Source organism: Hyaena hyaena, unplaced genomic scaffold, assembly GCF_003009895.1.
Source record: "Hyaena hyaena isolate Hyena2069 unplaced genomic scaffold, ASM300989v1 scaffold_257, whole genome shotgun sequence".
In the NCBI taxonomy this organism is placed as follows: Eukaryota; Metazoa; Chordata; class Mammalia; order Carnivora; family Hyaenidae; genus Hyaena; species Hyaena hyaena.
In genome coordinates, this window is record NW_024080889.1 from 1069463 (window position 1) to 1092257 (window position 22795).

The window sequence follows — 22795 nt, forward strand, 5'->3', positions numbered from 1 at the left end:
ATCCAAGAGGCACAGAGACCTCCCCTCAGACGTAACTTGAATCGATCTTCTACACAACATGTCATAGTGAAACTGGCAAAATAAAAGGACAAAGAGAGAATTCTGAAAGCAGCGAGGGATAAAAGGGCTCTAACATACAAAGGGAAACCTATCAGAGTGGTGACAGACCTATCTACTGAAACTTGGCAGGCCAGAAAGGAACGGCAGGAAATCTTCAATGTGATGAACAGAAAAAATAAGGAGCCAAGAATCCTCTTTCCAGCAAGCCTGTCATTCAGAATAGGAGAGATAAAAGTCTTTTCAAATAAACAAAAATTGAAAGAATTTGTCAACACTAAACCAGCCCTACAAGGAATCCTGAGGGGGACTCTGTGAGGGAAATGTTGCAAGGAATGCAAGGTACTAGAGACACCACCACAAGCATGGATCCTAAAAAGGACACAATGACTCTAAACCCACATATTTCAGTAATAACACTGAATGTAAATGGGCTGAATGCTCCAATCAAAGACATCGGGTAGCAGAATGGATAAAAAAACAAAAACCATCTATTTGCTGTGTACAAGAAACTTATTTTAGACCTGCGGACACCTTCAGATTGAAAGTAAGGGGATGGAGAAATGTATATCATGCTACTGGAAGTCAAAAGAAAGCTGGAGTAACTAACTATACTTATATCAGACAAACTGGACTTTAAAGTAAAGGCAGTAACAAGGGATGAAGAAGGGCATTATGTAATAATTACAGGGTCTATCCATCAGGAAGAACTAACAATTATAAATGTCTATGCACAGAATATGGGAGCATCTAAATACATAAAACAATCACAAACAGAAACAATCTTATGGATAAGAATGTGCTAATAGCAAGGGACTTTAATACTCCACTTACAGTATGGTTAGATCAACTAGACAGAAAATCACTAAAGAAACAATGGACTTGAATGACATATTGGACCAGATGGATTTGACAGATATATTTAGAACTCTACATCCTGAGGCCATGGAATTCATTTTCTTCTCAAGTGCACATGGCACATTCTGCAAGATAGATCACATACTGAGACATAAAGCAGCCCTCAATTAATACAAAATAATTGAGATCATACCATGCACCCTTTCAGATCACAATGCTATGAAACTTGAAATCAATCACAGGAAGAAGTCTGGAAAACCTCCAGGAACATGGAGGTTAAAGAACACCCACTAAAGAACAAATGGGCCAATCAGGCAATTAGAGAAGACATTAAAAATATATGGAAACAAATGAAAATTACAAAAATCCAAACTATAGGATGTGGCAAAGGCAGTCCTAAGAGGAAAGTACATTGCACTCCATGCCTATTTCAAGAAATTAGAAAAAGCGCAAGTACAAAATCTAACAGCACACCTAAAGGAACTAGTGAGAGAGCAACAAGAGCACCCAAACCTAGTAGGGGAAGAGAAATAATAAAAATCAGGGCAGAAGTAATACAGAATCCAAAAATAAAAAACCCAGTTGAACAGATCAGTGAAACCAAGAGTTGGTTTTTTGAAGAAATAAAGAAAATTGACAAACCTCTAGCCAGGCTTCTCAAAAAGAAAAGAGAAAGCACTCAAATAGACAAAATCATGAATGAAAAATGACTTATTACAACCAACCCCTCAGAAATAGAAGCAATTATCAGGGAATACTGTGAAAAATTATATGCCAACAAACTGGACAACATAGAAGAAATGGAGAAATTCCTAAACACACACACACTACCAAAATTCACAGAGAAGAGATAGAAAATCTGAACAGACCCATAAATAGTGAGGAAAATCAAATCAGTTATCAAAAATCTCCCAGCAAATAAGAGCCCTGGGCCAGATGGCTTCCCTGGGGAATTCTACCAGACATTTAAAACAGAATTAATACCCATTCTTCTTAAGCTATTCCAAAAAATAGAATTCTAAGGATAACTTCCGGACTCATTCTGTGAAGCCAGCATCACTTTGATTCCCAAGCCTGACAGAGACCCAGCAAAAAAAGAGAACTACAGGCCAATATCCTTGATGAATACGGATGCAAAAATCCTCAACAAGATACTTGTAAATTGAATCCAACAGTACATAAAAGAATTATCCACCATGATCAGGTGGGATTTGTTCCTGGGTTACAGGGCTGGTTCAATATTCACAAATCAATCAGTGTTATACATCACATTAATAAAATAAAATATAAAAACCGTATGATGTTGATAGATGCAGAAAAAGCATTTGACAAAACTTATGAAGGAAATTGAAGAAGACATAAAGAAATGGAAAAATATTCCATGCTCATGGGTCAGAAAAATAAATATTGTTAAAATGTTATTACTACCCAAAGCAATCTACACATTCAATGCAATCCAAATCAAGTTTGAACCAGCATTCTTCTGAAAACTAGAACAAACTATCCTAAAATTTGTATGGAACCACAAAAGGCCCCGAATAGCCAATGTAATATTGAAGAAGAAAACCAAAACGAGACGCATCACCATCCCAGACTTTAGCCTCTACTATAAAGCTATCATCATCAAGTCTGTATGGTATTGGCACAAAAGCAGACACATAGACCGATGGAATAGAGTAAAGAACTCAGAATTGGACCCACAAATGTACGGCCAACTAATCTTTGACAAAGCAGGAAAGAGTATCCAGTGGAAAAAAGACAGCCTCTTTAACAGACGGTGCTGGGAGAACTGGACAGCAACATGCAGAAGAATGAAACTAGATCATTTTCTCACACCATATACAAAAATAAACTCAAAATGGATAAAGACCTGAATGTAAGACAGGAAACCATCAAAACCCTAGAGGAGAAAGCAGGAAACAACCTACTTGACCTTAACCTCAGCAGTTTCTTACCTGACACATCCCCAAAGACAAGGGAATCAAGAACAAAAATGAACAATTGGGACCTCATCAAGATTAAAAGCTTCTGCACGGTAAAGGAAACAATCCATAAAACTAATACGCATCCGACAGAATGGGAAAGGATAGTTGTAAATGACATATCAGATAAAGGGCTAGTATCCAAAATCTATAAGGAACTCCCCAAACTCCACGCCTGAAAAACAAATAATCCAGTGAAGAAATGGGCAGAAGACATGAACAGACACTTCTCCAAAGAGGACATCCAGATGGCCAACAGACACATTAAACGATGTTTAGCATCCCTCATCATCAGGGAAATAGAAATCGAAAGCACACTGAGATACCACCCCATGCCGGTCAGAGTGGCTAAAATGATCAAATCAGGAGACACTAGATGCTGGCGAGGAGGTGGAGAAATGGGCACCCTCCTACACTGTTGGTGGGAATATAAACTGGTGCAGCCCCTCTGGAAAACAGTGTGAAGGTTCCTCAAAAAATTAACACTAGAATTCCCCTATTACCCAGCAATAGCACTGCTAGGAATTTACCCAAGGGATACAGGAGTGCCGATGCATTGGGGCACATGTATCCCAATGTTCACAACAGCACTCTCAACAATAGCCAAAACATGGAAAGAGCCTAAGTGTCCATCAACTGATGAATGGATGAAGATGTGCTTCATCTATACAATGAAATACTACATGGCAATGAGAAAGAATGAAATCTGGCCACGTGTAGCAACATGGATGGAACTTGAGAGTGTTATGCTGAATGAAATAAGTCAGGCAGGGGAGGACAAATACCATATGTTTGCACATATAGGTGGATTAGGAGGAATTTAACGGAGGACCATGGTGGACAAGAAAGGGAAAAATTGTTGGGGAGAGGGAGGGAGGCAAACCATGAGAAACTCTTGAATGCTGAGAACAAACTGAGGGCTGATGGTGGTGGGGGGAGGAGAAGGTGGGTGAGGGGCATGGAGGAGGACACTTGTGGGGATGAGCATTGGGTATTATATGGAAACAAACTTGACAAGAAATTATTAAGAAAAAAAAACCAAAACATTCCGTTGTCTTCCCATCACAATTAGATTAAAATCCAGACTCCTTATCCTGACTGTAAAGTGGTACATCATCTGGCCCATCACTACTTTTCTGACCATGTTATGCTATTCTCATTCTTCTTAATAATGCTTTCACAATAGTGACTTTCTGCCTCGTTCATAGAAGAGGCCTGATTTGTTTCTGCTTCAGGTTGTTTTGTCCAGATATTTCTTTCCTCCTTAGATTGATCGTTCTCCCCATCCACCACCATTTTTGCATCTTGGCATTCAGATCTTAGCTTACATATAGCTTCCTTAGAGACTTTGTTTGACTAGCCAGTCTAAATAAGCCACCCAGATACTCTGTCATATCATCTTGTTCCATTCCCTGCTTGTTTACTTACTTATTTGTTTGCTTCACTAACGATAAGAACAGTTACCTTGTCTATTTGTTCTATTAAAAGAGCTTGACATATAGTAGGCATTCAATTACTGTGTATCAAAAGGATGAATGAATTATGTGGTAGTGACTGGGGGTACAGAGAAAATAGTAGTAATTTTTTCATCTGTGGTTATTAATCTTTCCTAAGTCATAGACATTTCCAAGAATGTGGTAAAAATGATATATTCTCTTCCAATAAAATTCATATATATATATATGTTAAAAATTTGCATTAAAATTAGAGCAGTAATTTCTTGAGTACTTACTCTTTGTTAGCCACTTTATAAGTTTCCCTGCCCTCCTAGAAGCTGTGAAATATACTTTTATTAAGTAATAATCTTTATATGATTATGGGCACATAATGTAGTGCTTCTCAAAACTATGTGTGGTTAGGACAGTTTTTGTTTTTCTTTGTATTTTGAATTTCCAGTGTCATGGTTCTATATATGGTCATACTGTCCATATATGAAGCTCATTCCACATGCAGTTCACTTCATAAATTTGTCAATATCCAAACTGATTTATTTTCCATTCAACTAGATTAGCACATCAGTCATGAGTTTAGTTGTCAAATGTCTATAAAAGAATCATACTGTACTTGTTTTATAGGCAATCTACACACTAAGCAGTTTATAGTTCAGCAAACCAAATTTGGAATAGCAGTGCCTTGGAAAGTATCAACAGTCTTGAACTCTTCTCAAAGCACAAATTCCATATTTTTTTTAAAAAAATTTTTTAATGTTTTATTTATTTCTAGGAGAGACAGAGAGAGACAGCGTAAGCAGGGGAGGGTCAGAGAGAGAGGGAGTCACAGACTGAAACAGGCTCCAGGCTCTGAGCTGGCAGTCAGCACAGAGCCGACGCGGGGCTCGAACCCACGAACCGCGAGATCATGACCTAAGCGAAAGTCGGACGCTTAACCGACTAAGCCACCCAGGCGCCCCACAAATTCCATATTTTAATCTATTGGATTGTGCCTCTAGCTAGATGTTTTACTGATATTCTAAGCTGGTCATTCCCCAAACCAAGCTTACCATGTTCTAACTTCAAAACAGAAGAATTTCTTTGACCTTTCTTTTTAATTTCAATAATTCCAATAATTGCTTGGTCATCCAGAACAATTTTTGGCTTTTCTTTGTCATCCTATTCAATCACTCATTAAATTCTTTTTTTCTACTTAGAATTTCCTTAACTATTTTTCATTATCAGTTTGGCAAGGAGCCCTTTTAGACATTTGTTTTCTTTCTTTTTTTAAAAAAAATTAATGTTATTTTTGAGAGAGAGAGAGAGAGAGAGAGAGAGAGAAACAGACAGACTAGAAGCATGGGAAGGGCAGAGAGAGAGGGAGACACAGAATATGAAACAGGCTCTGGGCTCTGAGCTGTCAGCACATAGCCCAGTGTGGGGTTCGACCCCATGTGAGACCATGACCTGAGCTGAAGTCAGATGCTTAACTGACTGAGGCATCATGGTGCCCTGACAGTTTGTTTTTCTAATCCCTGCCTCCACTAAATTGTAATTCTACAGATACACTGTATATCAGTTTATGTATTGTAGCCTTTCAAAGGGCTTCAAATCATTTTATTACCTAAAATGTATCTGATTTCATAGATACTACCCCTGTTGAGAATATATGTCCTACATATGTGATCATTCTCATGTATACATTTTATTTTTATCCTGTTACTCAATATTAAATTGTTACTATTTCTGCTTTGATAATGATATTCTCCTTGGAACTTCTTTATTTCACATTTTTATTGAAAATAGATCATCCTCAAGGCCTGCCTTTCAAGTTATTTTTTTCCATGCAGTTTTTTTTATGATCCTCCAGCTATATATGACATTTCCTTCTTCTAACTTTCAGTTAGAATTTTATTGATACTTCTTTTATGGGACATAGATTTTTGTTGTTTTTAAACTTTATTTTTTTTCATTCTGAGAGAGAGAGAGAGAGAGATGGAGTGTGAGAGCAAGAACACATGAGTATGTAGGGGAGTAAGAGAGAGAATCCCAAGCAGGCTCCTTGCTGTCAGTGCAGAGCTCCACGTGGTGCCTGATGCTACAATCCGTAAGATCATGACTGAGCTGATCTCAAGAGTCAGATGCTTAAGTGACTGAGCCACCCAGGTGCCCCAGGTTTTTATTGTTGTCTACAAGCATAAGCTCCCTGAGGGTAAGAACAATGATTTCTTTCCTTGTCTTATAATGGCTAGCCTTTAATAGGCACTTAAAAAATTCATAAATGAATGAATAAATGACAATTTCTTAAAAATAAAAGGGCAGGTGTAAAATGTTTGATAAGTTTCTGCTCAACTAAAAATCTTTATTGTCATTTGGATGAATGAGACAGTTTTCTGTTGTCTTCTGTTCTCCTACTTCTGTCTTTGTCTTTACAAGGGTAGAGTTAGTATAGTTCAGGTAATAGAAATCTAACATGGTTGTTTACTTTATCATTAACTCACACTTTTATAGGATATCCTAAAAGAGCTGAGGGTAGACATATTAAGCTGACTTGGTGACTTTTCTTAGTATTTAGTTAATCATCTATTCATAATTTGCACATCAGCCACAAAACATTTGTATTTGAATTGTCCTTTAAATATAGCAGAATATACTTGTTTGAAACAAATGTTTTGGAAGAAATATCTCATAGGCCAGATTTCATTGGAACATTTAGAAGCAATGCTTATATTCATATGTATTGTTTAATTCCTTCCCAATATGTATTGTGTGTTTTTAAAAAAGCTTCCTGTATGCTAAATGTGAATTACAAAAGACTTCATCTTTTATCAGTTTTCAAAATTATTTCTGAAGATTGCACCATCACAAGAAAGAAATGGCTTTTTAAATTATAAATCTTCAGAGTTATCAAGATAGTTTTAAAATTTTATATAAAGGTAGGTTTTGTTTTTAATATGTTTAATGCTTAAACGTATTTTGTGAAAAATCACGTAGCTAGTCTTAGCTTTGGAAATAGATCTGGTTGTGAGTTCTGGTTTTACTATTTACTACCTGGGTGAACTTGTTTGAATTACTTAGTGTTGTACTAAGGGTCCTCCAGAGAAACGTAAAGTTCCTGTCTATCTGTCTGTCTGTCTGTCTATCTATCTATCTATCTATGTATCTAATTAAGGGCCTTATTTTAAGAAATTTTGCTCACGAAATTATGGAGTTTGGCAATTCCAAAGTCTGCAGGGTGAACTGGAAGGCTGGAGACCCAGGGAAAAACCTGTGCTTTGGCTTAAATTTGAAGGTTGGCAGATGGAAAACCTAGAGAAGAATTGATGTTGAAGTTCAAGTTGGAAGGGTGTCTCTTGGCAGAATTTCCTTTTGCTTGGAGTAGGTCAGTCATTTTTTCTTTTCAGGTTCCTCTGATTGGAAGAGGCACACTCATGTAATGAAGGGCAGTCTGCTTTCCACAAAATCTACTGATTTAAATGTTAATATCATCATAAAACACCCTCACAGAAACATCCAGAATAATGTTTGATCACATACATGAGCACCATGGCCCAGCAAAGCTGGTACATAAAATTAACTATCATACTTAGCATTCTTGAAATTTAGTTTTTTTCATTTTAAAATGTGTAGGGGCATCTGGGAGATGGGTCGTTCAGTTGGTTAAGTGTCCAGCTTTGATTCAGATCATGATCTCACCGTTTAAGTGTTTGAGCCCTGGATCCGGCGCTGTGCTGACAGCTCAGAGCCTGGAGACTGCTTCAGATTCTGTCTCCTTCTCTTTCCCCCTCACCCCTCAAGCTCTGTCCCTACCTCTCTCTCTCTCAAAAATAAACACTAAAATTTTTTTGGAATGTGTACAATAATAACTATCTCATAGAATGGCCGTGAAGATCACTTAAGGTAATGTATCAAATGCCTTACAATTGGTAGACACTCCATAAACGTCAACATTAATAACTCTCCTCTCCTCCTCCTATTCCTTCTCCTCCACACTTCCCTATTCTGACTTCTTTTCCTGTTTTCATTAAATAGAAATAAGACCCATGATTTGTTAGCCTGTTATGCAGAATATTCATCTCAGTTTAAAAAAAGTCATAGGAGGACCTATTGATTATTTAGAAAAACAAATGAAAATGACAATTCTTTATCAATGAAGAAGGTAGAGTCATTTATAATCCTTCATTGATTCACTGTTTTGAAAACAGTGTATTGAGTGTCTACTATATTCTGTCTGAGCCTCATGGGGAAACTAAAAGAGATTGGGTGATACATCAGAGTGGTCACTTGTTAGAATAGCAAATGAGTGAGGTCACATTTGAATAAAAAAATCTGAGTAGCATGGAATCAAAATCAATCAAAATCATTAGTTTGTTAAGAATAGATAAGAATAAGAAAAACTATAGAGAAGAATCTTCAAAGGATGCTCATTATCTATGAAATGAAGTGCAAGCCTTTAAATATAGAACTTAAGGCTGTCCTTGACTTGATAAAGTGCAGGGTAGATGGCAGAGTAGGGGGATCCTGTTCCATGGATACACTGAGGCAACAACTACATGTGTTGCAACTAATGCTGAAAATGACCCGAGATTTGTAGAACAGATCTTCCACAGCTAAGTGTATAGAGAAGTCATGTTGAAAAGGCTTGGAGAGAGAGAGATGTGGTTGGGCACCAAACTCCTGGTGCAGCTAACCACAAACAGGAGGGATGTGACAAACATGTAGGAAAAAGGGGATTATACTCCACACTGGGCATCCCTGGCCCTGGGCAGCCTGCACTGGAAAGAGGAGTTCCCATAATATATAACTGAAAAATTAGTGGGGCTTAACCCCAGGTGTTTAAGAGTCATTTGGGCTAGTGGCACCTGGGTGGCTCAGTCAGTTGAGCGTCAGACTTTGCACAGTTTGTGGGTTCGAGTCCCAGATCGGGCTCTGTACTGACCACTCAGAGCCTGGAGCCTGCTTCAGATTCTGTGTCTCCCTCTCTCTCTGCCCTCCCCCACTGGCACTTTGTCTGTGTCTGTGTCTCTCAAAAATAAATAAACATTAAAAAATTATCAATTGGGCTTAACTCTAGTAGGGTTAGAGGACTATAGGAAGCCAAGACTGTTCTTAAAGACTGCTTAAATGACTTGAACTGAGACACAGCAGAGAAGCAGCAGTTTGAAAAGTGCTTGGGATATATGTGGAGATTTATTAACTGATTTTAGGACATTTGCTAGAAAGGCAGTGGTCTGCAAGGGACTTTTTGGGGAACAAGAGTGCTGGTGGCCACTACTTTTCTTGTACTCTGCCAACTTAGATAGCCTGACAGCTTGTGAGAGCTAGTTCTAACACACTCCATGTAACTTAACAGCACCGTGTGCCTCACACCAGTGTTCTCCTGTGAACCTACCCATCTAGCCTTCTGGTCTTGCCTTTGCAGGTGCCCTTCCAAAGTGACTCCAGCACTGCCACACCTGGAAGGCAACTGGGCTGAGACTGGTGCCTCTCCAAAGTCACTCCTGTTTTGGGGAGTGGGGGAAATAACCCCATTTAATCGTTTGCTGACCATTCTGGCAGCTGAGTCTCTTAGCTGGCTATGCAGGGAGCAAGCCCCTCCCTTCACTGTGCCCACAGTTGTAATAGTGGCTAATTGCAGAAAAGTCAATCTAACTGTTGGCCTGACTTACCAGAGAGCCACAGTAATTGTGGCTCAGCTACAACATGGGAGAAGATTCAGTGCACACAGGGGATACCCTTGTGGAGACTGGTTCTGGTGACCAGAGGACATTGTGCCACAGGGCACCGTAGCATCTCTTTTTACATAGGTGACTTTCAAAACCAGGAAATATATCTGACCTATCTAATACATAGACATAAACATAAAAAATTAGACAAAATGGGGAGACAAATGAATATGACCCAAATGAAAGACAAGACAGAAGCACAGAAAAAGAGCTCAACAAAGTAGACATAAGCAAAATGCCTAATAAAAAGTTCAAAGTAATGGTCATTAAGGCTATCACCAGACTTGAGAGAAGAGTGGATAAACTCAGAACTTCAATCAAAGTATAGGAAAAAAAAAACCAGTCAGAGCTCAAGAATACAGTAAAGAGATGAAAAATACACTAAAGGAAAATAACAGTGGATTGGAAGATGCAGAAGAACAGGTTAGTGATCTGGAAGATAGGATAATGTAAAACAGTGAAGCTCAGTATCAGAAAGAAAACATAGTAGAAAAGGAGAATAGGTTAATGGACCTCTGCAACATTATCAAGCATAGTAACATTTACATTATAGGGATCCCAGATGGAGAAGAGAGAGAAGGAGACAGAAAATTTATTTGAAGAAATAATAGCTGAAAACTTTTTAAGAATGTCCTTAAAATTTTATTTTAGAGGGAGGGAGGGAGAGAGAGAGAGACAGAGAGAGAGAGAGAGAGAGAGAGAGCGAGCAAGAATGGTGGAGGGGCAGAAAAAGAGAGAGAGAGACATAGAATATGAAGCAGGCTCTAGGCTCTGGGCTGTCAGCGCAGAACCCAATGTAAGACTTGAACTCATGAACTGTGAGTTCATGACCTGAGCCAAAGTTGGACACTTAACTGACTGAGCCACCCAGGTGTCCCCTGAAAACTTTTCTAATCTGGGTAAGGAAACAGACATCCAAGACTAGGACATCCAGAGAACCCCAAATAAGATGAACTCAAGACTGCAAGACACATAATAATTAAAATGGCAAAACCTAAAGATAAAGAAAGAATTTTAAAAGCAGCAACAGAAAAGGAAATAGTTACATACCAAGGAAACCTCATAAGGTATCCGCTGATTTTTTAGCAGAAACTTTTAAGGCCAGAAGGGAGTGATGTGATATGTTCAAAGTGCTAAAAGGAAAAAAAATTTTAGAACCAAGAATACAGTACCCTCCAACATCACCATTCAAAATTGGAGGAGAGATAAAACGTTTCCCACACTAAGGTTCAAGGAGCTCATCACCACTAAACCAGCCTCACACAAAATGTTAAAGGAATTCTTTAAGTGGAAAGAAAAGACCATAACTAGAAGTAAGAAAATTATTGAGGAAAAAATATCACTGGTAAAATGAAACATGATGGTAGTAGATTAATCACATAAAAAGCCATATGGGGGTTAAAACACAAAAGTAATAAAATCTATTGTATCTACCACAAGTAGTCAAAGGATACATAAAAGAAAAAGATGTGATATATGATATCACATACATAAAGTGTGGACAGAAGAGTAAAAATTTAGTGCTTTTAAAATGTGTTCAAACTTAAGTGACCATCAACTTAATATAAACTGCTATACACATAGGATGATATATATGAACCCCATGGTAACCACAAATAAAAAACCTATAGTAGATACCTGATAAAGGGACTCAAACATAGGTAAAGGGACTCAAACATAATACTAAAGAAAGCCATCAAACTACAAAGGAAGAGAGCAAGAGAAGAAGAAAGGAACAATGAAGAACTACAAAAATAATCAGAAAACAGATTTGGAGTTAAAATTGGTGGAGTAGGGAGTCTTTATGCTTGTCTTGTCCCCTAAACACAGCTGCATTGTTACCAAGTCATTCTGAACACAAAATAAATAAATTGGAGGCCTGAGAGAACAAAAGCTGCAAGTCTATAAGGAAAAAAGTGACCAATTGCCTTTTGGAAGATTGTTGTAACAAGCAGACCAAATCATACCCAGGATCTAAGTTTTTAAGAGTTTTTTAAATTTTGTTTTTGTTTGTCGGTTTTGTGTGTGTGTGTTTTGTTTTTTTTTTTGTGTTTTCTTCTTTTCTTCTAGGGACAAAATATGAATTGGAGAAATTCTTCCCAAAAGAAAGAGCAGGAAGTAGAACTCATAGCCAGGGATATAATCAATACAGATAGAAGTACAATGTCTGAACTAGAATTTAAAAATGATGATTATAAGTATACTCTCTGGGTTTAAAAAAAGCATAGAAGATACCACAGAATCCCTTTCTGCAGAGATGAAAGTACTAAATTTGAGTAAGGCTGAAATTAAAAAATTCTGTAACTGAGATGCATACCTGAATGCAAGCCACGACAGTAAATATGAATGAGGCAGACTAGCAAATTAGTGATATAGAAAATAAAATTATGGAAAATAATGAAGCTTAAAAGAAGAGGGAAACAAAAATCATGGATCATGAGGACATAATTAGGGAACTCAGTGGCTTTTTAAAATGTAACATTTGTATCTTAAGAATCCTGGAAGATAAAAAGAGAGAAAAGGGGCCAGAAGGTTTGTGTGGGTGAATTATAGTTGTAAACTTCCCTAATTTTGGGAAGGGCGAGGACATCAAAATCCAAGAAACACAGAGAACTCCTATTAAATTCAACAAAAGCTGATTATCACCAAGACATACCATTATCAAATTCACAGACAAGGAAAGAATCCTGAAAGCAGCAAGGGAAAAAAGTCCATAACCCACCAGGGAAGCAGATCAGATTTACAGCAGATTGGTTCACAGAAACTGGGCTGGCCAGAAATGAGTTGCAGGATATATTCAATATGCTGAATGGGAAAATATGCAGCCAATAATTCTTTATCAGAAAAGTCTGTCACTTTTTCTAGTCTGCTCTAGAAAATGATTGTGGGGGCACCTAGGTAGCTCAGTCAGTTAAGTGTCCGACTTCGGCTCAGGTCATGATCTCATGCTTCGTGGGTTTGAGCCCCGCATTGTGCTATATGCTGACAGCTAGCTCAGAGCCTGGAGCCTGCTTCAGATTCTATAACTACCCCTCTCTCTGACCCTTCCCTGGTCACACCCTCTCTCTCAAAAATAAATAAAAACATTAAAAAAATAAAAAAAAAATTTCTGGACAAAGAAAATCTAAAGGAGTTCATGCCTCCTAAAGGAGCCTTGCAAGTAAGGGATACTCTTTTAGTTGAGGGGAAAGAAAAAAGGAAGACCAGGAGCAACAAAGACTAGAAAGGACTAGAGATCATCACCATAAACACCAAACTCATATCTTGCAGCAATCACTCTGAATGTAAATGGACTAAATATTCCTTCAAATGACATAGGGTATCAGAATGGATAAAAAACCAATATCCATCTATATGCTCCTTACGATTCATTTTAGATCTAAAGACACCTGGAGATTGAAAGTGAGAGGATGGAGAACCATCATGTTAATGGATGCCAGAAGAAAGCAGGAATAGCCATTCTTTTATCAGACAAACTAGATTTAAAACAACGACTGTAACAAGAGATGGAAAAGGGCATTATATAACAATTAAGGGGTCTATATATCAAGTAGATCTAACAATTATAAATATTTAGGCTCCCAACTTTGGAACACCCGAATATATAAATCAATTAAAACAAACATTAAGAATTTCATTGATAACAACACAATAATAGTAAGGGACTTTAGTACCTCACTTACAGCAATGGGCAGATCATCTAAGTACAAAACCAACAGGGCAACAATGACTTTGAATAACACATTGGGTCGGTTGGACTTAACAGATATATTCAGAACATTTCATCTTAAAGCAGAAGAATATATGTTCTTTTTGAGTAAACATAATGATTTTCTAAATGTTTAAAAATGTTTTATTTATTTCTGAGAGAGAGAAAGAGACAGAGAGAGAGAGAGAGAGAGAGAGAGAGAGAGAGAGGCAGCGTGGACAGGGGAGGGTCAGAGAGAGAGGGAGACACAGAATCAGAAGGAGGCTTCAGGCTCTGAGCTAGCTGTCAGCACAGAGCCTGACAAGGGGCTTGAACCCATGAACCATGAAATCATGACCTGAGCCGAAGTTGGACGCTTAAACGACTGAGCCACCCAGGCACCCCCATAATCATTTTCTAGACCAGACTACATACTGGATCAAAAATCAACCCTGAACAAGTATAAAAATATTGAGATGACACCATGCATAATATCAGATTACATCACTGTGAAACTTGAAGTCAACCACAAGAAAATATTTGAAAACTTCTCAAATACATGGAGGTTAAAGAACATCCTAGTAGAGAATACATGAGTTAACCAGGAAATTAAAGAAGAAATAAAAAAATACATGGAAGCAAATGAAAATGAAAACAGAACAGTACAAACCTTTTGGAATGCAGTGAAGGAAGTCCTAAGAGGGAAGTATATTGCAATTAAGGCCTATCTGAAGAAGCAGGAAAGGTATCAAATACACAATCTAACCTTACACCTAAAGGAACTAGCAAAGGGACAGCAAATAAAGCCCAAAGCCAGCAGCAAAAGGGAAAGCATAAGAATTAGAGCAGAAAAAAATGATATGGAAACAAAAAGCCAGTAAAACAGATCAACAGAAGTAAGTCTTTGTCCTTTGAAAGAATAAACAAAATTGATAATCCCTTGGCAGATTTATCAAAAAGAAAAGAGAAAGGACCCCAATGGAAACAATCAGGAATCAAAGAAGAGAGATCACAACCAACACCACAGAAATACAATCAATTATAGGAGAATACTATGAAAATTATATGGCAACAAACTGGGCAATCTGGAAGAAATGGAAAAATTCTAGAAACTTACACAAACTGCCAAAACTTAAACAGGAAGAAATGGAAAATTTGAACAGACATATAACCAGCAAAGAAATTGAATCCATAATCAAAAATCACCCAACATACAAGAGTCCAGGGCTGGATGGCTTCCCAGGGGAATTCTACCAGACATTTAAAGAAGAGTTAGTATCTATTCTCCTCAATTATTAAAAAAAAAAAAAAGAAATGGAAAGAAGTCTTCAAAACTCATTCTGCAAAGCCAGCATTACTTTGATTATGAAACCAAAACTCAAATGGGAAGATAGAAAATTTGAACAGACCCATAACTAGTGAAAGAATTGAGAGAGTTATCAAAAATCTCTCAACAAATAAGATGACTTTCCAGGGAATTTTACCAGACATTTAAAGCAGAGTTAATACCTATCCTTCCCAAGATGCTCCAAGAAATAGAAACAGAAGGAAAAGTTCTGGACTTGTTTTGTTAGGCCAGAATTAGCTTGATTCCCAAACCAGACACAGATCTCACAAAAAAGAATTATAGGCCAATATTCCTAATGAACATGTGTGCGAAAATTCTCAACAAGATACTAGCAAATCGAATTCAACAGCATATTAGAAGAATTATTCACCATGATCAAGTGGGATTCATTCTGGGTTGCAGGTTTGATTCAGTATTTACTAATCAATCAGTGTCATATACCACATTGATAAAAGAAGGATAAGAACCATATGATGCTGTCAATAGATGCAGAAAAAGCATTTAACAAAATACAGCATCGGTTCTTAATAAAAACCCTCAAGAATGTCTGGATAGAAGGAACATATCTAAACATCATAAAAGCCATTTATGAAGAGCCCACAGCAGATATCATCATCAAAACAGAGCTTTCCGGCTGAGATCAGGAACACGACAGGGATGTCCATTCTCACCACTGTTGTTTAACATAGTGTTGGAAGTCCTAGCATCAGCAGACAGCAAAATGAAATAAAAGGCATCAAAATTGTCAAAGAAGAAGCCAAACTTTCACTTTTCACAGACGACAGGATACTCTACATGGAAAACCCAACAGACTCCACCAAAAGTCTGCTAGAACTGATCCATGGGTTCATTAATGTCACAGGGTACAAAATCAATGTTCAGAAATTGGTTGCATTTCTATACACCAATAATGAAGCAACAGAAAAAGAAATCAAGAAACTGATCTCATTCACAATTGCATCAAGAACCATAAAATACCTATGAATAAACCTAATCGAAGTTGTAAATGATCAGTATGCTGAAAACTATGGAAAGCTTATGAAGGGAATTGAAGAACACACAAAGAAATGGAAAAATATTCCATGCATATTGATTGGAAGAAAAAAATATTGTTTAAATGTCAATACTACCCACAGCAATCTACACATTCAGTGCAATCCCAATTAAAATTGCACCAGCATTCTTCTCAAAGCTAGAATAAACTATCCTAAAATTTGTATGGAACCACAAAAGACTCCGAATAGTCAAAGTAACATTGAAGAAGAAAACCAAAGTGGGAGACATCACAATCCTAGACTTTAGCCTCTACTACAAATCTGTAATTATCAGGACAGTATGGTCTTGGCACGAAAACAGACACAAAGATCAATGGAGTAGAATAGAGAATCAAGAAACGGACCCACAAATATATGTCTAAGTAATATTCGACAAAGCAGGAAAGAGTGTCCAATGGGGGGCAAAACCCAGGCTTTTTAGCACATCATGCTTGGAGAACTAGACAGTACCATGCAGAAAAATGAAACTATACCACTTTCACACACCATACACAAAAATAAATTCAAAATGGATAAAAGACCTGGATGTGAGATAGGAAACCATCAAAACCCTAGAGGAGACAGCAGGCGACAGACAATTTCTTTGACCTCAGCTGCAAAAAATTTCTTACTTGACACATCTCTAGAGGCAAGGGAATTAAAAAGCAAAAATGAACTATTGTGACTTCATCAAGATAAAAAGCTTCTGAACAGCAAAAGAAACAATCAACAAGACTAAAAGGCAACTGATGGAATTGGAAAAGATATTTGCAAATGACATATAGCATAAAGGGATAGTATCCAAAATGTATAAAGAAGTTACCAAACTCAACACATGAAAAACAGATAATCCAGTGAAGAAATGGGCAGAAGACATGAATAGACACTTTTCCAAAGAAGATATCCAGATGGCAAACAGACACATGAAAAGATGCTCAATGTCACTCATCATAGGGAAATAAAAATCAAACCCACAATGATATAACACCTTCCACCAGAAAGAGTGGCTAAAATTAACAACTCAGGAAACAACAGATGCTAAAATGTGGAGAAACAGGAACCCTCTTGCAATGTTGGTGGGAATGCAAACTGGTACAGCCACTTTGGAAAACAGTATGGATGTTCCTCAAAAAATTAAATATAGAATTACCCTACTAGGAGCACTACTCAGAATTTATTCACTACTAGGAATTTATCCGAAGGATATAGGGGTCCTGATGTATAGGGGCACATGTACTCCAATGTTTTTAGCAGCTGTTTCAACAATAGCCAAATTATGGAAAGAGCCTAAATATCCATCAACTGATGAACGGACGAAGAAGAAGTGGTTTATATATACAATGGAATACTACTTGGCAATGAGAAAGAATAAATCATGCCTTTTGCAGCAATGTAAATGAACCTGGAGGGTACTATGCTAAATGTACCCTCCAGGGTACATTTCTCCAGTCAGTGAAAGACAGATACCATATGTTTTCACTCACATGTGGAACTTGAGAAACTTAACAGAAGACCATGAAGGAAGAGAAGAGGAAAAAAATAATTACAGACAGAGTGGGAGGGATGCAAATGATAAGAGACTCTTAAATACAGAGAATAAACTGAGGGTTGATGCGGGGGGGAGTGAGGGAGAGGGGAAAATGGGTGATGGGCATTGAGGAAGGCACTTGTTGAGATGAGCACTGGGTGTTGTATGAAAGGGATGAACCATGGGAATCTGCCCCCAAAACCAAGAGCACACTGTACACACTGCATGTTGGCCAATTTGACAATAAATTATATATATAAGTACCACCAGCATTTTTTGCAGAGCTAGAACAAACAATTGTAAATATTTTTTTGGAACCACAAAAGGCCTTGAATAGTTAAAGCAGTCCTGGGAAAAGAAAAGTAAAAGTGGAGGAATCACAGTTTTGGTTTTTGAGATCTATTATAAAGCTGTAGTCATAAAGGCAGTATGGCCCTGGCCAAAAACAGACACATAGATCAACAGAACAGGATTAAAGACCCAGAAACAGATCCACAGTTATATGGTAAACTCATCTTTGACAAAGCAGGAAACCATATCCAATAGAAAAGAGACAGTTTCTTCAACTAAGGATTTTGGGAATACTGGACAGCAAAATGCAGAAGAATGAAAGTATACCACTTTCTTACAGCATACACAAAAATAAATCAAAATGGATCAGAGAACTAGATGTGAGATAGGAAACCTTCAAATCCTAGAGAACACAGGCAGCAACCTCTTTGATCTCTGCCAGCGCAACTTATTACTAGACATATTGCTGAAAGTAAGAGAAACAAATGGAAACATGACTATTGGGACTTTATCAAGATAAAAGCCTTCTGCACAGTGAAGGAAACAATCAACAAAACTAAAAGGTGGCCAAATGGAATGTATTTGCAGGGACATATCTGATAAAAGTTTGGTATCCAAAATCTGTTAAGAATTTACCAATCTTAACACCCCAAAAACAAATAATCCAGTTAAGAAATGGACAGAAGACAGGAATAGAAACTTTTCCAAACAAGAAATTCAGATTGCTAACAGACATATGAAACGATGCTCAATATCATTCATAATCAGGTAAATACAAATCCAAACCACAATGAGATACCACTTTACACCTGTCAGAATGGCTAAAATTAACAGCAGAAGAAATAATAGGTATTAGCGAGGATGTGGAGAAAGGGACCCCTTTTGCACTGTGGATGGGAATGCAAAATGATGCAGCAACTTTGGAGAACAGTTTGGAATTTCTCCAAAATCCTAAAAATAAAAATACCCTATGATTCAGAAACTCCATTATTAGGCATTTAATCAAAGGATACTACAATACAGATTCGAAGGCATACATGTGCCCTGATGTTTATAGTAGTATTATCAGCAATAGCCAAATTATGGAGAGAGCCCAAATGTCCATTGACTAATGAATGAATAAAGAAGATGGGGTATGTGTATACACACCCACATACCCACACCCACACACAATTCAACATTACTCAGCCATCAAAAAGAATGAAATCTTGCCATTTGCAAGATTTCGTGTATAGAGCTAGAATGTATTTATGCTAAATGAAATCAGTTAATCAGAGAAAGATAAATACCGTATAATTTCACTCAGATGTGGAATTTGAGAATTTAAGAAAAAGAATAGATGAACATATTGAAGAAGAGTAAAGAAACCACAAGATACTTTTAACTATAGAGAACAAACTGAGGATTGATGGAGGGAGGTAAATGGGAGATGGACTAGATGGGTGATGGGTATTAATAAAGACACTTGTGATGAGCATTGGGTATTGTGTGTATATGAGGAATCGCTGAATTCTACTTTTGAAACCAATATTTCACTGTGTGTTAAGTAACTAAAAAAAATAATAATAAATAAAAAGCTTAAAAACAAAACTAATAAAAAACAGCAGTTTTTTATGGCAGTATGTATGTAAACATTAATAATTTCTTTAAATGTAAATGGACTAAATGCCCCTATCAAAAGACATAGGATGATTAAAGAAATACAACTCATGTACGTGCTGCTTCCAGCAGTCTCATTTCAGACCTACAGACTCAAAGACTGAAAGTGAATAGATGTAAAAAGATATTTCATGGAAATGGATCAGGGAGGAACAAAAGCCAGACTATTAATAGTTACATCAGACAAAATAGACTTTAAAACAAAGACTCTTTTAATCAAAGCAAGAGACAAATACATTATATAATGATAAAAGGATTAATTTGATGAAAAGGTATAACATATGTGAGTATCTATTCACCCAACATAGATGCTCCTAAATACACAAAGTTAATATTAACCAACCTAAAGGGAAAAATATATAGTAATATAGTAAAAATAGAGGTCTTTTAAAGATAAATTTTTATGTATTTTATTGAGTGTAATTGACACATAGTGTTACATTAGTTTCAGGTGCATGACATGGTGATTTTATAAGTTTATACATTATGCTATGCTCACCATACTTGTATCTACTCTCTGTCACCATTGCTTCTGCCTTTTGGCTAAGATCAAGTGTAGTATCTGCTCTTATCAGTTTAATAGTAGGGGACTATAACGCCACCCTGACATCAATGGATAGATCATCCAAGAAAGAAAATGTATAAGGGAGTAGTGGCTTTGAATGATACATTAGACCTGATGGACTTAACAGATATATATAGAACACTCCATCTAAAAAACAGTATAATACGTATTCCTTTTGACAGCACATGAAACACTGTTTAAGATATATTAGGCCATGAAACAAGTCTTAATCAATTTACAAAGATCGAAATCATAACAAGCATCTTTTCTGAGCACAATAGTATGAAACTAGAAAACAGTTACAAGAAAGAAACTGGAAGAAAACACAAATAACATGGATAGTAAACAACATGGTGCTAAACAACTAATAAGTCAACTAAGAAGTCTAAGGAAATTTTAAAAAATTACATGGAGACAAATGAATATAGAAACACAATAGTCCAAAATCTTTGGGATGTAGCAAAAGTAGTCCTAAGAGGGAGGTTTGTAGTGATACAGGCTTAGCTGAAGAAACAAAGAAAGTCTCAAAGAATATAACCTTATACCTAAAAGAACTAGAAAAATAAGAACAAAGCCTCAATTTAGTAGTAGGAAGTAAATAATGAAGGTTAAAGCAGAAATAGATAGAAAAGAAAAGATCAGTTAAACCAGGAGCTAATTCTTTGAAAAGGTAAACTCAATTGATAGTTAGCCTGACTCATCCAAAAAAAAAAGGACTCAAGTAAACTCTCAATGAAGGAGGTGAAATAACAACTGATCCACAGAAATATAAAGAATTATAAGAGAATATTATAAAAAGTTGTATGCCGGAAACTGGACAAACTAGAAGATTTTGATAAATAACTAGAAACATACAATCTTTAAAATTAATCAAGAAGAACTAGAAAATGTAAACATATTGATTACTCATAATGAAATTGAAGTAGTAATAAAAAAACTTTCAATGAACAAAAATCTAGAATCACATGGCTTAACAGGTGAATTGTACCAAAGACTTAAAGAAGAGTTAATACCTATTCTTCTCAAACTATTACACAAAATAGAATAGGAAGGAAAACTTCCAAATTCATTCAACAAGACAAGCATTACCTAGATATTAAAACCAGACAAAGATATTACAAAATAAAAAACTGGAAGTCAATATCTCTGATGAACATAGATGCAAAAATCCTCAAGAAAACATTATAAAACCAAAATCTATAATATGTTAAAAAGATTACTCACCACAATCAAGTTAGATTCATCATAGGGTTGCAAAGATGGTTCAGTATGTATATATCAATGAATGTGATACACCATATTAACAAAAGGAAATATAAAAACCTGATGATCATCTCAGTAGATTCAGAAAAAGCACTTGACAAGTGTAATATTCATTAATGATACAACTTCTCATCAAAATGAGTTTAGAGGGATTATAACTCAACATAATAAAGACCATATATGACAAAGTCACAGCTAACATAATATTCAATGGTGAAAAACAGATTTTCTTTTAAATTCTGGAACACGATAAAGATATCTACTCTCACCATTTTGATTCAACATAATACAGGAAGTCCTACCCACAGCAGTCAGAAAAAGGCATACAATTGGTAAGGAAGAATTAAAAGTTTCATTATTTGCAGATAATATGATGCTATATATAGAAAAGTCTAATGGCTCCACCAAAAAACTGCTGGAACTAATAAATGATTTCAGTAAAGTTATAAGATACCAAATTAATATACAGAAATCTGTTCCATTTTTAAACTTTAAAACAAAGTAACAGAGAAACTAAGAAAAATTCCAATTTATAATTACATTAAAAAGGATAAAATACCTAGAAAGAAACTTAACCAAGGAAATGAAATACCTCTAGTGTGACAATCATAGGACATTGATAACAGAAATTGAAGGTGAAAGAAACAATGGAAAGACATGCCACTCATGATTGTAAGAGTTAATATGGTTACAGAGTCCATACCCCCTAAAACAGTCTACAGGTTCAGTGTAATCCCTATCAGTATACCAACAGCATTTTTCATAGAACTAGAACAAATAATCCTATAATTTGTATGGAACCACAAAAGACCCTGACTAGCCAAAGCAGTCTTGAGAAAGAAGAACGAAGCTATAGATATCACAATCCTAGATTTCAAGATATACTACAAAGCTATAGTAATCAAAACCATCTGCTACTGGCACAAAAACAGACACAAAGACCAATGGAACAGAATAGAGAGCCCAGAAGTATACCCACATTTCTATGGCCAATTAATCTGTGACAAAGGAGCAAAAGTATACGATGGGAAAAAGACAGTCTCGTTAATAAGCAGTTTTGGAAAACTGGACAGCTATATGCAAAAGAATGAAACTGGACCACTTTTTTACACCATACACAAAAATAAGCTCACAATGGATTAAAGACCTAAATGTGAGACCTAAAACCATAAACATTCTAGAAGTGAACATAGGCAGTAATTTTTTTGAGATGTTTTCTAGACAGTTTTCTAGAAATGTCTCCTCAGGCAAGGTAAAGAAAAGCAAAAACAAACTATTGGGACTGCATCAAAATAGAGAGCTTTTGTACGGTGAAAACCATCAACAAACAAAAAAGGTAATGTTTATAGCAGCACTTTCAACAATA

At 36.4% G+C, this 22795-nt stretch overlaps 1 protein-coding gene and 1 pseudogene across 8 annotated transcripts in view; both read left to right on the forward strand.

The window, feature by feature from the left end:
• The window catches only part of LOC120240623 (BEN domain-containing protein 5), a 1403952-nt gene that overhangs the window by 164813 nt on the left and 1216344 nt on the right, over positions 1-22795 (forward strand). The gene's annotated exons all lie outside the window — the stretch shown is intronic.
• On the forward strand, positions 20127-20244 carry LOC120240636 (annotated as a pseudogene).